The following is a 17,272-nucleotide window of genomic DNA, read 5'->3' as shown; positions in this document are numbered from 1 at the left end:
AAGGTCACTTCTGTGTAGGTTATTTAGGAAAACAGTGTTCTTGGGTATTCTGCTACAGTTTTTATGGTTCCACATCCACATTGCAAATCCTGTTGCTAACAAGACCCTGAGGATAAGGCATATGCTGAGGAGATACATGGTAATCTCATTCTTTGCTGCTCAGGCAACCATTACAGCGTAAGCATGTCCACACACACACACTTTTCTGTTGACAAGTCTACTAAGAAAAATCCTCTGAAGAGACATGGTGGTGTAGTTGTGAGCTATCAATCTCTCTACATTCCACTGCTCCACCTATGAAAGGTACAGGTCATGCAGCAAAGCCAAAACAGGCATCCAACATTTACAGCTGAAATCACAAACAGTTATTTTACTTTTTGTTTCACCAGCATAAATCAGAAACGTCTGCCATTCACTGACCAAGTTAACTGTGAGTTTTACTGGGTAGTCATACTAGTAAATTGCTAAACACGGTATCCGGAAAAAAACTGTCTCAGGAAGGAAGATAAATGTTTTCATTCATGCACTTCTAGTGACTCTCTATTGTAATAGAGACTCTTTATTGTAATAAAAACACACTCAACAGGAGATACAATGTTCTGAACATTTTTCTTATTAGCTGTAAGTGGCATTCTAAGTGCTTTCTACAAAGATGGGTTGCTTTAAGAAGTACACTCAATACTGTTTAGTGAAACTCCCCAAACCACATCTTACTGTTAGCTTGGAAGAATAATTTTCCAGTCTCTCAAGGAAACTCTGTATCACAACAAACTGGGACAGACACAGTCCAAGTAGAAATTCAAAGCAAAACAAGTTTGCTGTGTCGCAAAACCAATACGTGAATGTTATAAAGGCCTATAATCAGCATCAGGCACAAGATATCATAAGACCTATATACTTTCCTCTTCCCTATCATTTAAGGTCAGATGCTAGTGTGTTAAAAATCCCCTGTATTGAAATAAACTTCAAGCTCTAGGTTTGAAGATGCTGTCAAGATCGAGAAAAGATTAAGCTTCTTTCTGGAAAGCCAAGATGACTTATCTTGCTGACGTCTGGTAGCTTCAGTGGTTTTTCAAGTGAAATGAGATGAGCTCATTTCAGCAATAGCATTCACTACATAATATTCCCTATGTGACCTTGACTGTATGAAGAACTTTAACTCTATTAGATTTTAATTAGCTGGCTGTAGAGGCCTCTTGTTGCCAAGTTGTGCTGTTGCGCACAAACTACAATAATCAGAAATACCTCACAAGAAAACTAAATCCCCCAGAACTTTTCACTTTTGAAATGCTAATTTTAAAATATTAGGTATTATCCAATGTCCCACAGTGAAATTGTTCAAGAGCACTGAATTTTTGCAGGACTTAAAGCTAGCAACATTTATTCTCAGTAAACTAAAGTATGCTTTGAAGTGCCTTTGACATGGTCAGCACTTGTCTGCAGGTTGTAAATACAGGGACTTGTGCCTGAAAACTTACAGAGGTGGCAAGTGACCTGCACACACAGAGAAAGAATTTGATTAGTCAGTACTTCTTGATGCAACTTCTCAAAATGGTGTGGGAAACATCAGTGCTGAAGTATTTTATTTACACAGGCTTATAATGGAAGTATTACCAAGCCATTACAGCTTTGTATTTCTTTGTACTGATTAATAACTTACCTGTATGGATCCATTAATAGGGAGCTAGATGGCACACAATTCTCACTTTGTAGAAAACCATAACTGAACCCAAAAGAAAATGCAAAAAAAGCAACAAAATCAACCCTCAAAAGGTCTTTAACTTCAGGGTTTGCTGGGAAGCATACTGCTTTTGTTTCTGTAAGAAAAAACTATTTGATATATGAATCAAGCTTACTTTGCTTTGCTTTTGCTTATTTTTGTTTCTGTCATTGGAATCCCCAAATGTCATTTAAGACATGCAGTTGCATGTATATGGTTTACCAACATATATGAACAGCTGCACACTTATACAGTAAGGGGTGCTTCATTACCAGAAGCAATGGACACAGCTTTAGCTGTGCAGTTGCCCAGTGTGTCCTGTCAATGCACAGATGCAGCCAACCTCAACAATATTGTGTTTCTTTGGCTGTCCCTGGGCAATTTTTTAGGACCTAACACACAGCATCTCAGGTCCCCTGGATGATAATGCTGTAATTACTGTGACTAAATGTACTGGGTCTGGCTGAGATGGAGTTTTTCCCATAGCAGCCCTCATAGTGCCTTGCTTTGTATTGGTTGCTAGAAAGGTGTTGATAACACACCAGTGTTCCACCATTACCCCCTCACCAGTAGGCTGGGGGTGGGAAAGATCTTGGGAGGGGACGTAGCCAGGACGACTGACCCAAGTTGATGAAACGGATATTCCATACCCTATGACGTCTGCTTAGCAATAAAAGATAAGGTGGGGCGGCTTTCGATGTTATGTTTGTCTTCTGGAGCAACTGCTATGCATACTGAAGCCCTATTTCCTGGGAAGTGTCTGGGCATCACCTGCTGATGAGAAATAGACCATAAATATTTTGTTTTCCTTTGCTTTGGCACATGGCCTGCTTTTGCTTCATTAAACTGCCTTTGTCTTGACCCACAAGCTTTTTTCCATTGTATTTTCTACTTCCCACTGTTCTGCTCAGGAGTAGAGTGATAGAGGGGCTTGGTGCATAATTGGTGTCCTGCCAAGGTCATCCCACCACACTAAAGAAGACCTCTTTGGCAGCCTTCATTCCTTACCCCAAAAGCTGCAGCCCCAAAGGGCATACCAGAGCTGTCTGTGGCAAGACAGGGGCACATCATGGATTCTGTTTAGACATGAACACCAGTCGTCCCCTTGCCATACACCAGTGCAAATCCATAGTGGTTTCACTCTAGTAAGTGGAGTAATACACATGTAAAACCAATACAAGCTATTAATGAGGTCCATCACATATATACACAATGTTTATGAAAGGCTTCAAGTTATTTGTCATGCTCAACTCCTCTAAACATTACATTTCAGGAGTATTTGGAACAGATTCTAAAAAAATCCTCAAACACAGCGTCAGTGGCTATTCGAGCAACTGAAATATATGAACACATTTTGATAGGAAAGAATTTTTATTATAGGCAGTGAGCAGAAGGCTTGATGCTACTTAATAATCAGGTGGATTCCTAGGCAGGACTTCTTCTGAAAACCAGCTCATGAAGGGAAGACATGCGACATTTGTGGAGCTATAACCTACAAAGACTTGTAAAGATAACTGACAAAACCAGGGCCAAAACAAAGTAAAAATTCACCATATAGCCCATGTTTCACCACCCATCAGAACCCAATGAGAGTTACAGTATAAACTGCGGTTACAAGAGTCAGGATTGCATAAATCAAAGGAAAGCAATGAACAGGACATGACTGTGCCTGGGTGACTGCCTTTTTAATGAATCTGCTAGCAAAGGGCAAAAGCCATAATACCTAGCAGGGAAGAAACCTCAAGACATGCCCACTAAGGAGTATCACTATCCAAAATTAAAACATTCGTAAATAGATATGTGACATAGGCACACAAAGCCAAGGAAATACCAGCACTTTCCAAGCCACACCTCTGGGATAAATGCCAGTAAACAGAAGAAGGTTCAGAACTAGGCAGCAGGACTCTCTTTTCCCTTGTGCCAGTACTAGTCAACTTCCAACAGCACAATTTCCTCAGTCAGACATGGACTTTTCCCCTCCCATAGGCTAGGAGACATCCCCTTGCATGTTTTCCTTGTGCAACAGGCTTATTTTTCAGCCAGCTGAGTAGATCTTAACTCCTTTAAGGACTTCTCTGAAAAAGATCTTGCCTATGGGTAAGTAGCTAAGCAGAAAGGAAAGGCCAAAATAAAGATGATCAATTCTGGTGAAAACTTACATATAAGTACATAGTGTTTTGACATTACTATTTTATTTAGGATATACTATATTTACAAGGATATCGATTCTTGTAATTTTTTCAGGGTATATAATTAAATATAAGGTACCCATTACAGAAGATCCAGAGTTTCCCAACAACTCTTGGGATCTGAACAAGAATCAAAACTGTGGTTAATCATGCCTCATGACTGATGTCTGTCTGTCAGTCTGTCAAAGTATGCATTTTTAATATATCTACTTTATTCCTTTTACTGAATCATTAAAAAACAATTAATGAGGTTTGCGCTGGCTCACATCTCAAGGTCCCTCTGGCTGACATCCCTTCCCTCCAGTGCACTGACCACACAACACAGCCCAGCATCACCAGCAAACTTGCTGAGGGTGCACTCAATCCCACTGTGCATGTCACTAACAAAGATGTTAAATGGTACCAGCCCCAGCACTGACCGCTAAGGAACACCACTCGTCCCTCATCTCCACGTACATATTGGGCTGTTGACCACAACTGTTTGAGTGTGACCATCCAGCCAATTCCTTATGCCCCAAGTGGTCCATCCATCAAATCCCCACTAATCTTCTCTCTCTTTTGCTCTACCCGGTTTCATAGCTCCGCTCTTCATAACATCCTTCTATGCTCATTTCCAATTATTTTCCATACTAATCTACGTAACTGAAACTTTTTTTCCTTCTTTTCCTGTTTAAAAATCTCTCCTGCTAATTTGCTTCACACATTTTCATAGACAAAAAAGAGCTAGAAAACAATCCCATGACCTGAAGAAGGATTTAATTTCATCTCTTAATCAATTCACATTTTTTATTCCCTGTCTGCAGGAACTGCCTTTGCCTTTATCTTGACAGAAGCTTATCTCTTCAGGAGTAGAATCTTATCTTACATCTTCGAAGTTGCTAGCACTGCTGGCAGTGTACAATTGGTAAACAAGACCATCAAAAAATAACAGTGCCAGTAAAATAACCCTTTCCAATCTTGTGCTCTGAATAATATGTTTAGCATAGGAGAAAAAAAAAAAACAAACCACCTTTTGAGAGTCTTCTCGACATCTCAAATATAGAAGAAAATTTTAAAGAAAACTGGAAACCTGATTTTCTTGGCCTTCAAAGTAAATTATCTGTCCTGTGAGTTGTGCTGAAGACAGCTACAGGATACGTGACAGACTGCAAATACGCACATGAACAGGCTGGTTTTAATGTATAATGAGTTTATTAATTCTGATACTTTGTCACACACGAGCTCTTATTACTGCAACAGCAATGGTGCTTCCTCACATTTGTGTCAGATCCAAATTCTGGTTCTTTGAAGGAAGGATCTGCTTTTCCACAGGTTTTCCAAAGAGTCTTTAGGGTCCCATATTAACACAGCTACAGGGTTTTACTTGTCTGGACATGCTATTAGTGACATATTGCTGCCACATTTTCTTACCTTTAAGCATTTATTGTAACTATGTTTTATTGTAACAAGCATTTTCTCAGAAAAGAGAAATATGCCTATATAAAATAAAGTTCATATTACATCTGTGCAATGGATGCCTTTGGATACTCTGTCTCACTGGGGGAACTGGGGGTGGGAAGATGATTCAGCAGCTGAATGCAACATAAAACCACCTTTCACAAGCTCACTTTTGTCTTTGTGTTATTTCACCACTAGGAGAGGCAAAAATCTATGGCATCTTCCTTTCAGACACCATCAGTTGGAAATGGTACCATGCCAGGAGCAGGCACGTGCCAGCTTCTGTACTCTCAAGAGCTGAAGAGAGCAACTGCCTACTCGGCAATGTGCAGACTCTGTAGGAGTTAGTTAGTTATACTGTTCCTGGTGTGGGCTCATGGGCTAGCGATGTCTGGCTTTTTTTCCTGTATTTCAAACATATTTCACTGTTTTCTGTTGAATCAATGACAACACATTACAAAGCTAGTCCTTGCTCACAAGTATGCTCAGTTTGGTGGCAATATTAATTTCTACAGTATGAATGGGCAGAAGTCTTTCTTGATAATGAGAGACACAGTGCCTGAGCCACAGCTGTCCACCATCCCTAGCGCTTGGTGGGCAGCCAAGGTACCCCACTCGCCTGCAGCCTTTCTGACTTTGAGGCACATTCTGCATTGGATGCTGCTCAAGCTCTCCCTTGGCTGTGGCGCTACCAGCCTCCTCCTGCCACTGGCGAACCTGAGGAAAGCCTGAGCTCACCATACTCACCACAGGAATAATGCAAGCAGAGCACAGATCCCAGAGACCTCCCCAGGCCAGCTGCAGCACAGTAATTAAGCAAAGCATTGAAGTCAGTGCACATGAACCTGAAGTACAGCCCCAGAGCAGATCTTTTCTTGCTCTGAGGAAGGAAGGAAACATACCCTGAAGAATTTTACCAAGGAAGGTAAAAGAAAGCCTTCCCCTTCCCTCTCAGTGTGAACGAGAAGCAGCGGAAGGTAACTCAGCCAGCGGCACCAGCTGCCACAGGAAGGTGCTACATTAAAACCTGGTAGAGCTCAGGCACAGCCATGCATTACCAGAGCCCATTGCTATGGTGGCGTTAAGATGCAACACTGAGTGTTTTACTCAATTCTATGAATTTATCTGAAAGCAAAACTCCTCTCTGCTTATGACAGGATCTTTATCACTACCCTTCATATTTGCTGATGCTGATCCCAGTTTCTTTCACCTAGTGGAAAAAACATGTCTAATGATGTGTCAGAATTTATCTGCCGTATTTTTAGGTTGGAATGATAGCCAAATCATCCTAAAAATCTGCAAGTTTTCCCAGGAGCCTTGCTAGCTCCTGTTGGTGGCCAACTGCAAGCTCCCAGCTGTGGCAAGCTGCCAAAATCCATTTCTTTTAATCCTGAGTGCTGTGAATCACCAAGCAGGACATCCACAGGCTGCCAACTCCTGCTCACCCTTCACAGGACTCAATCTTCAGCAGAATGATCCCCAGTTAGCAGAAAAAGTTTTTCATGGATCTCTGTTATAAATGACTGACATGAAGCAACATTTTCAAACTGGTTTCTAACTGCAAGCACCTAGATAAATTGTTTTTCAGGAAAGCTGTGTGTTTACAGGAAAGATATTCATTAGAAGCAATAAAAGCTGTAGGTGCTCAGCAGTTATACTGCTGGACCTCTTATTCAGACGTTAAATTGCAGGAACTTGCATTTGAAAATGTTGCCCTAAGGAACTCAGCAGCCCGTCTAAGAGCAGCTTAATTGGTCCAGACAAGTCCAGACTGAAATATGCAACATGCTGTGGCATCTCTTTGGAATACGTGAAGTATCAGAAAAACCCAAGCCATCCAAGTTAAAGTATAAAAATATTTCTCAGCATGTTTCTGTCCAAACCCAAGGTTTTCTCTTTCTGAAAATGTCAGCCTTGGATTTTAGAGTAGAAACCGAAGTAAAACAACAGACAAAACTAACAGTCACCACTGGTAAAAAGCAAAAATCACACTTGAATGAAGGAAACCTTTAATTTTAAAATAAAAGCATACAACTGTCTGCTTCATTCTAATGCTTTGTGATACAAAGTATTTATTTGAACGTGACAGCCAAATTTAAAAAATGACTGATCACCTCCCTATGTTTGCACACAAATGCTTCTATGGCTCCATCAATTTTGATCACAGCAAAATTTGTTCTTTCACAGTCTCTGTCATATCCTTGCATCATAGGTTCGGTTTATTATTACTTTGGTTAAATAAGTTATCCATAAATTCCAGCCTGGACATCAACATTTGTCTTAATTAAAATCTTGCGACAGTTTCAGTTGGAAGCTATTTCTGTTTTTACTCCTAAAAATCCTACTGTGAAGCATACATGAGCCAGCATGACCCCTTGTTCCATCCGGGAGATGGCTGCGTTTCATCAGCAGCGGGTGAGGTAACTCCTACCTACAACAATCCCCCAAACCATCATGAGAACTCTGAAGATTAAAAGGGATGATTTAAACAAAAACCGTCATTATGCTGATTAAAGGAGAAAGATCTTTACATGCTTAAAACCACATGCAAAAAAAGAGGGGGAGGGGAAATAAATATAAGTATATATATACCAGATGCCTAAGTGTACCTAGGGAATAGTGTGGTCAGATTCGAAAAATCAATTCTCTACCCATCCCTGTTCTCCCTCACATGTCCCTAAGGAAAACAGGAGTCTGTTTTTGCGGTGTCGGTTTCCCAAAGCAAAGGAAGGCAATGCAGCAGTCCTGGAAAAACCTGTTTTTCTGTTTCTACAAGCTAAGAAGGAGCTTACATACTAGAAGGAGTTAACATACTACTTTAAAAATAACCGAAAGAAACCAAATTGCCATCAAGACGGAGAAGGCTGGTGAGTGGGAGTGGGGACTGCAGGGCAGGGTGTGCGCTGCCCTCGTTGCGGGCCAGCCCTGGCAGCCCCCAGCAAGAGCAATCGCCCGGGAAAAGCAAGCGGGAAGCAGAGCTGCCGCCGGCAGCAGCACACCCACACCGCTGACTTATTTTTAGCCTCTACTCATGGAAGTAAACGTGTGATGAACCACTTATCGGAGCTTTTTGCTCTGGCACCCAGGGAGAGTTTAGGGGTTGCTGCATGAGAAGTGCTGTGGAAGAGAGGAGCTTCCTCTGCTCTTCTCTTCCAACTCATCACCATGGCCTTTTCACTTCTTTTTCCCTCCCTCTAGGCCATCTCCCTGGCAAAGGAGGGAAAAGCAAAGGAGCTTTTCCCTTGCTGCTCTCCACACCTCTGCCTCTCCCTGTGGTCGGCATGTTTATTGGCCTACTTAAATCCTGTAAGTGGAAACAAAACAAGTTGGGAAGGGACAAATCAGGTGCAAATAAGCCACTGTGCACTCTCCAAGGCCTCATTCAGTGCTCACAGCACATGTTACCTGAGTGCTTTTTGTGATTGTGCTTTTGACTGCAGTAGAAACCATGAAGAGGCACCTTTTAAGTACGTATCTAAAAGGCATGTGCACATGCACTGTCTGAGAGGGCAAAAAAAGTAGCTGGACATCCATTCTATATGGTGTTATACAAATGGAAGAGGAGCTCAATAGGAAGAAATGTGACATACAGGTGCAGAGTGCATATATATAATTTTGCAAGTTGCAGAACTAAGCTTTTATAATACGCCAAATTTAAAAAAAGTATTTACTGCTGTGCCCACAGAGCTGTCCTTAACTTTGCAGCAAGACTCGTACCCCTTAAACCAGTTTCAAGAATGCATAAATGCATAAATAAAGTTAGAATTGAGACAACTGGTAGGGATCATATATTTATCTAGGCCCTCCCGCTGAATTTTACTGGATTTCAAATCATCTAAGACAAGAGTGCGAACCTGACATCTGTCATGCCATTAAGGAAAAGTCAGAATTAAAAAAAAGGCAAAGGATGCACATGCATCACACTCCCATATACAATTAATCTGTATCAGTGACACTTTGCTGCTGTGAAATACACAGGGAAATTCAAGCATGCAGATCCATATTTATTTGAGAATGCTAGTGTGAAGCAAGACACACACAACTAAAGGGTAACAAACTCAATCCACAGCAGAGTGCAGAAAAAAGAAAGTACAGTACTAACTCTCTGAGAGGATTCAATTTTCATCAAGTACCTTTGAATGTCAAGTTCTGAATGAAGGGAGACCAACAAGCATTGCAAAACCTGTGGATCAAAGAGAGAAAAGAAGGGAAGGGGGAAGAGATAATTGTTAACAGGAAAAGAAAAAAGGAGAACAATAGAAATACTGAAACAATAGAAATACTGAAAGTATACAGATAGAGAGGGAGAGGAGATGGGGAGAAGAGGGAGAGGAAAGGCACTGAAAAATGATGAAGGAAAGGCATATTGCCACGGAACAATATGCTCTATCAATACTTAATATGCAATATTCTCAGGACTCAGTTCAGATGTACTTCATCTGGTGGTGTGTCAAAGAAATTAAGAATGTTCTCGTGAGAAAAGAGTTAATGGCAGAGAGTTAAGCCACACAGATTCAAATATGTATCTAGCAACCATATCTGACAATAAATGGCAAAATACGCATTCTTCCTAAGAAATGATACAACTTTTAGCTGGAGTTAGCAGCAGTCATTACACTTCTGTGTTGGTTTCACACTTACTACAGTGACATGGAATCCTTCAAGCAGAACTTGGAAATACTGCATTACTCTTGATTAATCACAACTTTAAAAAGAATAAAAGATAAACTATGGTATGATTAAAAGGTAGACTCCAATCACATCTCTCTCTACTATTCTACATCTGATCTTAAAGCATACAGAATGTATGCCAAAAGGAGTTTAAGGGCCAAAAAAACCCAGCTAGCTTTTCACTCCAACACATAAGTGAAATGCAAATTGGAGGGGAAATCTCCTACTGCTCCTTGAGTCCTCGTAGATAGAGGTCCTATATTTTCCTTAATCTTCATTTGCCTGTGCGGTAGAGGTAGGGGTAAAAGAGTTTTTGTATAGTGCTCTAAACCTTCTCTGAGCAATCAATTCCTCCTTCAGACAGTCAGACTTCCACAACAACTGTTGCTGCCCCGTTCAGAGCATGCAGCTATTCATACCAGGCAAAGAAATCCAACTGCTTTGATAACAAGGACAACATTGTTTAAGAATCTTATTTAGCAAGTCATTATAATGCCAACATCATAATTAAGGGAATAATTCAAAGAATCTTTTGAATTTTACAAACTCAGAGGATATGAGCATATGAGAGCTGATTCTGGGGACAAGATAAGCAACATGTAAGTATGCTGTGATTTTTCATGTTTTTGCCAATTGGATACTTTCGAAGGGCAGTACCATTTTATTTAAAGAGAACAATTGATCATTTTTCTCCCTATGATAAATGCATCATTTAGAATTGTTCAAGTTAAATGCGATTTTTACAAATAAGCTATTTATGCAAACACAGTACACATTAAATGTAGCCTTCCGGCAACAACTGGATGAATTCCAATTCCAAGCCACAAAGACAAAACAGTCTGTTGCTAATGTCTCAGTAATATTGAAACTGTATTAGGGTTTTTCATGTTTTTATAATGTCACTACCTCACACATTCAGACCTGAGAAGTTCTATTTGCCTTTAATTAAACTATTCTCCTGATTAAGAAGAAAAAAGTTATGGATTCTTTAAGGACTAAATCCCACCTCAATGCCAAATACATGAAACTTCCAAAGGAAAAAAATCATACTGCATGTTTGCTTGACGTTCTGGCATCATTACACATCAAGACCATGCTTTGGAAGGGACATTAGTGAATTGCAAGGAAAACCAATCATAAATGGGGGTTCTTCCAGGAAAGTTGCTGCTCCAGTCTCCAGTGGGCAGTTCCCCAGAATGGAAGGGCTGATCTTACTCCTGATCCTATGGAAAGGAATTCTAATCCATTTTTACAAGAAGTAAGCAGAGAATCCTATGACCAGGACTAGTGGGGTCCTGGCTCCAGCTACGTAGAGGAGAGGGATAACTGGGTGTACAGGACTATGTGGATAAGGGCCTGGCATACCAGTCCCACAGGACTATAATAAGGCTCTAGTAGACACTGGTTCACAGTGTATCCTAATGCCATCAACTGACAGAGCCCATTTGTATTTCTGGACTAACAGGGGAATCCCAACAACTAACGGTATTGGAGGCTGAAATCAGCCTGAATGGGAAGGAGTGGCAGAAGCACCCTACTTTGACCGGCCCACAGGCTCCATGTGTCCTTGGCACAGACTAACTCAGGAAAGGGTATTTCAGGGGCCCAAAAGGGTACTGGTGGACTTTCTTTGTAACTGCTTTCTTTGTAACTGATGGAGAAAATTAAGCAGCTGTCTATCTCACCTGGTCTCTCAGAGGACCTTTCTATTATGGGGCTGCTGAAGGTCAATGAACAAATGTCAGTCACTACCACAACAGTGCACTGGCATCAGTATTCCCTAAAGGCATTGCATAGGATCAACTTGAGATAGTTTACTCAAACTTGGTCACCACATGGGGAATTAAAACTGTGTCACCTTCTTCTGGATTTTTCTACTCCTAAAGGAAGTGAATTATCAATTCTTACCTAAGGGTGGGTAAGAAAATGAGGATGCTTGACAAAACCAGAAATACTTGCCACCCTCAATCCAGGGAAAATGTTGCCTGCATTCTTACCTTTCCCCCTCCTCTTATCATAACATTGTATTTAGTTTAATTTTAAAGCAAGTAGATAGATGAGGATTTGCAGTTAAAATATATAAAAATAGTCCACCTAGATCCAGAAGACTCACACTCCTCTTACAGGAGTTGATCTGAAATTACATGGATGTGATGCAGGATTAAGAACTCACATTCTCTGAATAAACACTGTCTTGTAGGGAAAAACAAACCATACAAATGCAGAACCATAAGAGCAGCGCAGTAGCAGGCTTCACAGATTCCTGCATAAAGTAGCACAAGGAGGCAAACAAGGCCTCCACAGTATTACATAACAAACTTTGGATTACCTAAAGAAGATCCAGACATGCCAATGGGGGGGAAACATAATCAAGACCATTATTGCAGACCATGTAAAGACCTTATTATGAATGAAATTTGAAGACATTTTGATCTGAATCCAAATCTGCTTCCTTTAGAACTTTCTAAAATATTTCTAAACTTTTTCCAAAATATTTTCTAAACTAAATATTCCTTTCCAAACTCAACACCACACTGATACTTTCATCAGCACTCTGATGACCTCAAGGGTATGTAAAGAGGGAAAACAACAATGATCTATTTCTTCTTTTCCTCCTAGATTGAGAGGAATATCATTTTCTTTCCATCTGTGGGCATGCATTTGGATATATATAGTCCACAATGATGGGAAATGAATTCAAGGAGAGCTTTGCCATTTCCAAATGCAGCAAGGTCTGCAATCTCACCCACCCCAGGGACAGATTCCTGGGACAACCCCCAGTCTCCTGCTTCCCTCGCCAACTCCATAATTGTTCCAGAAAGGTGAAGCATTGGAACAAATACCAGCATGAGGGGAGAAACAGGATGTTGGAACAAATCCCACAGAAGATTAAAAAAACCCAGACTTCAGTTACTGAGAAATAAAGAGCTGTAGAGTGCAGAACACTCAGATAACGTGCTCTGAGCAACCTCTGCTGGCCAGCAGATAGGATCCCATGCCTCCTCCTAAATGGAGCTGTACAGAGCCTTCAATTTCATTCCCATATATGAGCGTGCAGCTCCTTAGATGAATGAACATTACTTGACTTGCTTGAACAGCATGAAGACAACCTATAAAAGGTGGGCCTGTCCCAGTGAGCTGGAAGAATGACCGCAATTTCTGCAGTCTGTTACCAAACACCCTTAGAGCAGAGAGGCTCGTTGAAACTAGCGTTAAGACTTCATGAGTTGTGAAAGCATGTAGCCAGAAGACAAGAGGTACCAACTCTTGTCCATGTTTGATTTGCATGCCAGGAAACAGATTAATGCAGGCAGGTAGACATTTAAAGGTAACATGGAGAAAATCAACAAAACACCAGAAGTTATTTCCTTCAGAAAAAAAGTGGAAAAAGTTAGAGGCCAAGGAAGAGAGTGGAAATGAGGGCTGGGAAATGGAATGGTTGCAGAGCCTTGCTAATGGCAAGTATGAGCAGGATGGGGTGTTATAGGAAATAAAACTAATTTCAGGAGCCAGTCTTTATTGTAGGGAGAAGGGTACTAGAGACAAAGGAAAAACTTGCCAAACATGTTGCTTTTGAACTTTAAGCCTAAACAGAGCAAATGGTGGCCCTGGAAAAAAAAGGTGGAGAAAGCTAACTGTCATAGGAGGAAAGTAAAGTTGCCAGGAATGTCCTGAATGTCAGTCATAAGAATAGTCTGGTGAATACCACTTGCAAGGTAGTACCCAAAGGATTAGCATGAAGTAATTTAGGGAGGACAAGGATTAATATCTCGGGGCTGACTGACTCATTATCCCAGGGTCTTCAAAACAAGGGTGAATGAACTGTGAGTCTGCCTTGTGGGATCTGCTTGCTAAGCAGATCAAAGGAAAGTATTCACCATTTTAAACAGGATTGGGCCTGTTGAACACTAAAATTCTAATTCTCTAAAGGAAAAGGCAGATGCTTGAGACAGTTGTGTTGATGATTCAGTAGGAAACATCTGTCCCCTTGAGTTAGTCTGAAATAATGTCACAGAATGTTGTTAGGAGCTCAATGTGCTCCCACTGCAGGAACTGCTGCTCTTGCTGGCAGTGACAATACAAGCCGAAGTGCCTTTTCAGTGAGGTACTGGCATGCTGAGAAAGTGGAGAAATAGAGGAGCACGTTAAGCTTTCCTCTTTCTTTCTGTCTCTATAATATGTGCTAGATTTATGCTTCTGATGGATTTGAAAAGGAAAGTCCTTATGAAGTCAGAATACATTAAACACATTACATTTATCATGTGTCACCCAGGAAGATGACACAGCCGCTAAGAAAAGAAGTGGCTAAAATCAGAGAAATGCATACGTATAGTATGAAGCAAAGCCAGGTTAGCCAGGACATTATGATGCCAATTAGCGTTCCCTAGGTTTACAGTCTCTGGGTGAGATCCTGCAGAGACATGCAATCAGCTGGAGGGAAATGATAATGAAAACACAAAGGGCTAGAGATAAGTATGTAGATGATGATATACAACTAAAGGAGATGCTGATTCATAATTCCTCTGAAACAGCTTGAAACTGAAGGAAGGAAATGAGGATCAACTGCCTATTTCCTGTGCACAATGGTTTTGGGGGGAGGATGTGAAAAAGTGATGTTTCTCAACAATGCTGGGATGGGGAAAAGACAGGATGGTAACTCAGTTGGGTTCAGGCCAAAGAGGTTCTTCCAACAGAAATTTTAAGTACACAAGTATTTGCCAAAGAAGGGAAACGGTCAAGTCTTTTATCACATGAAAAGACAGTCAATGTACAGGATCAACTGCAAGCAATCTGCAAGGCAGCATTTAAGTAACTGGGGAAAAAAGATGGCCAATGACAAGAGGAAGCATGGAAACAAAAAAAGACCAGTGAAATGTAAACCAGGAATGCAGTCAGAGAGATGAGAACAAAGGAAGGGCTCTGCACAAAACATTAGGTCTTCTTATGTTTAAGGATTTATGTTTTCCAGCACACTATACATCTACAGCATCCCTCACACTGTATGTTCTTTGGCTCCAACTCACTGAACATTGCAGCTGAAAATGACACGTTAAGTTGGCCAACTTTTTTTTTAAATTTCCAAACAACAGAAAATTGTAGAAGAGCCTCCTCCTCATTAGTGTTTGGTTTTAACCAGTTTTTGTCAAAAACTCCTAAAAACTTGTGCTTCATTTAATTTTAGTGATGATTAAAGCAAATATTTTATATAATTTCATATAGTATTTAATAAACAATAAAATCAAACAACTAGAATGAGACGATTTTTAAAACATTTCTCAAATAGAGCTCATATTCCAAATCACACACTTTTAGAGATATAAAATAGTTACACCTTTAAAGTTAAAAAGTGTCTTGCATTCAAGAGGTTCAGAAGTTCCCCAGGGTCACACAGCCTTTCCCCATTTGCTGTCTCTCCACCCATCTAGAGATGCTATGTTGAAGCTCCATATTTTTGCACTGTCTCAATAGAAATACAATATTAAATCCATACTCCACGTGTAATATAAAGGAAAAACACAACTTCTTGTTCAACTTAGATGACTTGTGAGTTTAGGGGGTTTTAAACAAGATCCTGCAGGGTATTGTGTATTTCAGTCCTGAATCCATCATAGAATTATGCTTAAAAGTATATAATTAGGCACATAATTAAGAATAATAATATAAGAAGTCCATGAGACTATTTTTATTAAGAAAGTTAGGCATGAACTGAGCATTTGGTTGTTCTTACGCTGTAACACCTGCAGTGGTGAGAGTTTATCAGACTCTTCGCTTTCCACATTTCACATAAAAGTAACCACAAAAACAAATAAATTGTTGATGAGAACATGAACATGAGCTGGCAGTGTGCGCTTGCAGCCCAGAAAGCCAACCGTATCCTGGGCTGCATCCAAAGGAGCGTGACCAGCAGGTCGAAGGAGGTGATCCTGCCCCTCTACTCTGGTCTTGTGAGACCTCACCTGGAGTATTGTGTGCAGTTCTGGTGTCCTCAACATAAAAAGGACATGGAACTGTTGGAACAAGTCCAGAGAAGGGCCACGAGGATGATCAGGGGACTGGAGCACCTCCCATATGAAGACAGGCTGCGGAAGTTGGAGCTGTTCAGCCTGGAGAAGAGAAGGCTGTGTGGAGACCTCATTGCAGCCTTCCAGTATCTGAAGGGGGCCTAAAGGGATGCTGGGGAGGGACTCTTCATTAGGGACTGTAGTGACAGGTCAAGGGGTAACGGGTTAAAACTTAAACAGGGGAAGTTTAGGTTGGATATAAGAAGGAAATTCTTTCCTGTTAGGGTGGTGAGGCACTGGAATAGGTTGCCCAAGGAACTTGTGAATGCTCCATCCCTGGCAGTGTTCAAGACCAGGTTGGACAGGGCCTTGGGTGATATGATTTCGCCTAAGGTGTCCCTGCCCACGGCAGGGGGGTTGGAACTAGATGATCTTAAGGTCCTTTCCAACCCTAACAATTCTATGATTCTATGATTCTTGGTTTTTATGATTTGTCTGCCCCCTGCTACAGTATTTAAGTATCACTGTGCAATCCAACATGCAAACTCAGACTGGTTGGTGCAGGATGGAGAAAAAATGATGGTTGGATTTAGTTTCTCTAAGGTAATCTGAACCTGATTTGAACCTGCGAATCTGAACCTGTACCACTCTTCCATGATGCAAAATTCTGGATGCAAAAAGCCTACAGGCATGGAAAACTGAAAAAACATTGGCTGAGGATCTCAAAGTTGGTTGCCTAATGAGGCGTACAAGTTTACAAGGAGGTACCTCACTGCATCACCTACTAATTCTGGCCAGATTCGTAGGGAACAGAGCAATTTTGAATTAGTGGTTCAATTAGGACTTTTCAGTCACTGACATGTAATACCTGAGATACCTCTCAGTTTAAATATGGAGTCAGACACTAAGTTTTATTAAGTGGCAAGAATATTGTCTACCATTTTTCTGTATCTGTCCCGCAGGTAGAAACAGGGACAACTGGACAAACACAGTATGTTTCCAATATTCTGTCTCTCCTATTATTCAGTCCCTTCCTCCTGTTGTTATAATCCTTTCTTGGAATCACAATATATGGCTGAAGATAAACAAAAAAAAATTTTATGAATCTTTATAAATGAATAAAAGAGCAATGATGACCTAAGAAGGAAAAGATTTTCTTGAGCTGTCTCCAGTATTTTGAAAAGTAAGAAAGAATAATAGACAAAATATGATGTTTAAAGAATATAGCCGTTCCTCTCTCTCATTTTTCTGTA

General features: G+C 40.7%; 1 protein-coding gene across 13 annotated transcripts in view; it reads right to left on the bottom strand.

The window, feature by feature from the left end:
- The window catches only part of KIAA1217 (KIAA1217 ortholog), a 374,037-nt gene that overhangs the window by 97,045 nt on the left and 259,720 nt on the right, over positions 1 to 17,272 (bottom strand). The gene's annotated exons all lie outside the window — the stretch shown is intronic.

Source organism: Pezoporus wallicus, unplaced genomic scaffold, assembly GCF_028554395.1.
Source record: "Pezoporus wallicus isolate ANWC-B61680 ecotype Strahan unplaced genomic scaffold, APGP_CSIRO_Pwel_v1 scaffold_2584, whole genome shotgun sequence".
NCBI lineage: Eukaryota > Metazoa > Chordata > Aves > Psittaciformes > Psittacidae > Pezoporus > Pezoporus wallicus.
The sequence above is the reverse complement of the archived record's forward strand: the minus strand, read 5'-3'. Positions and strand labels throughout refer to the sequence as shown.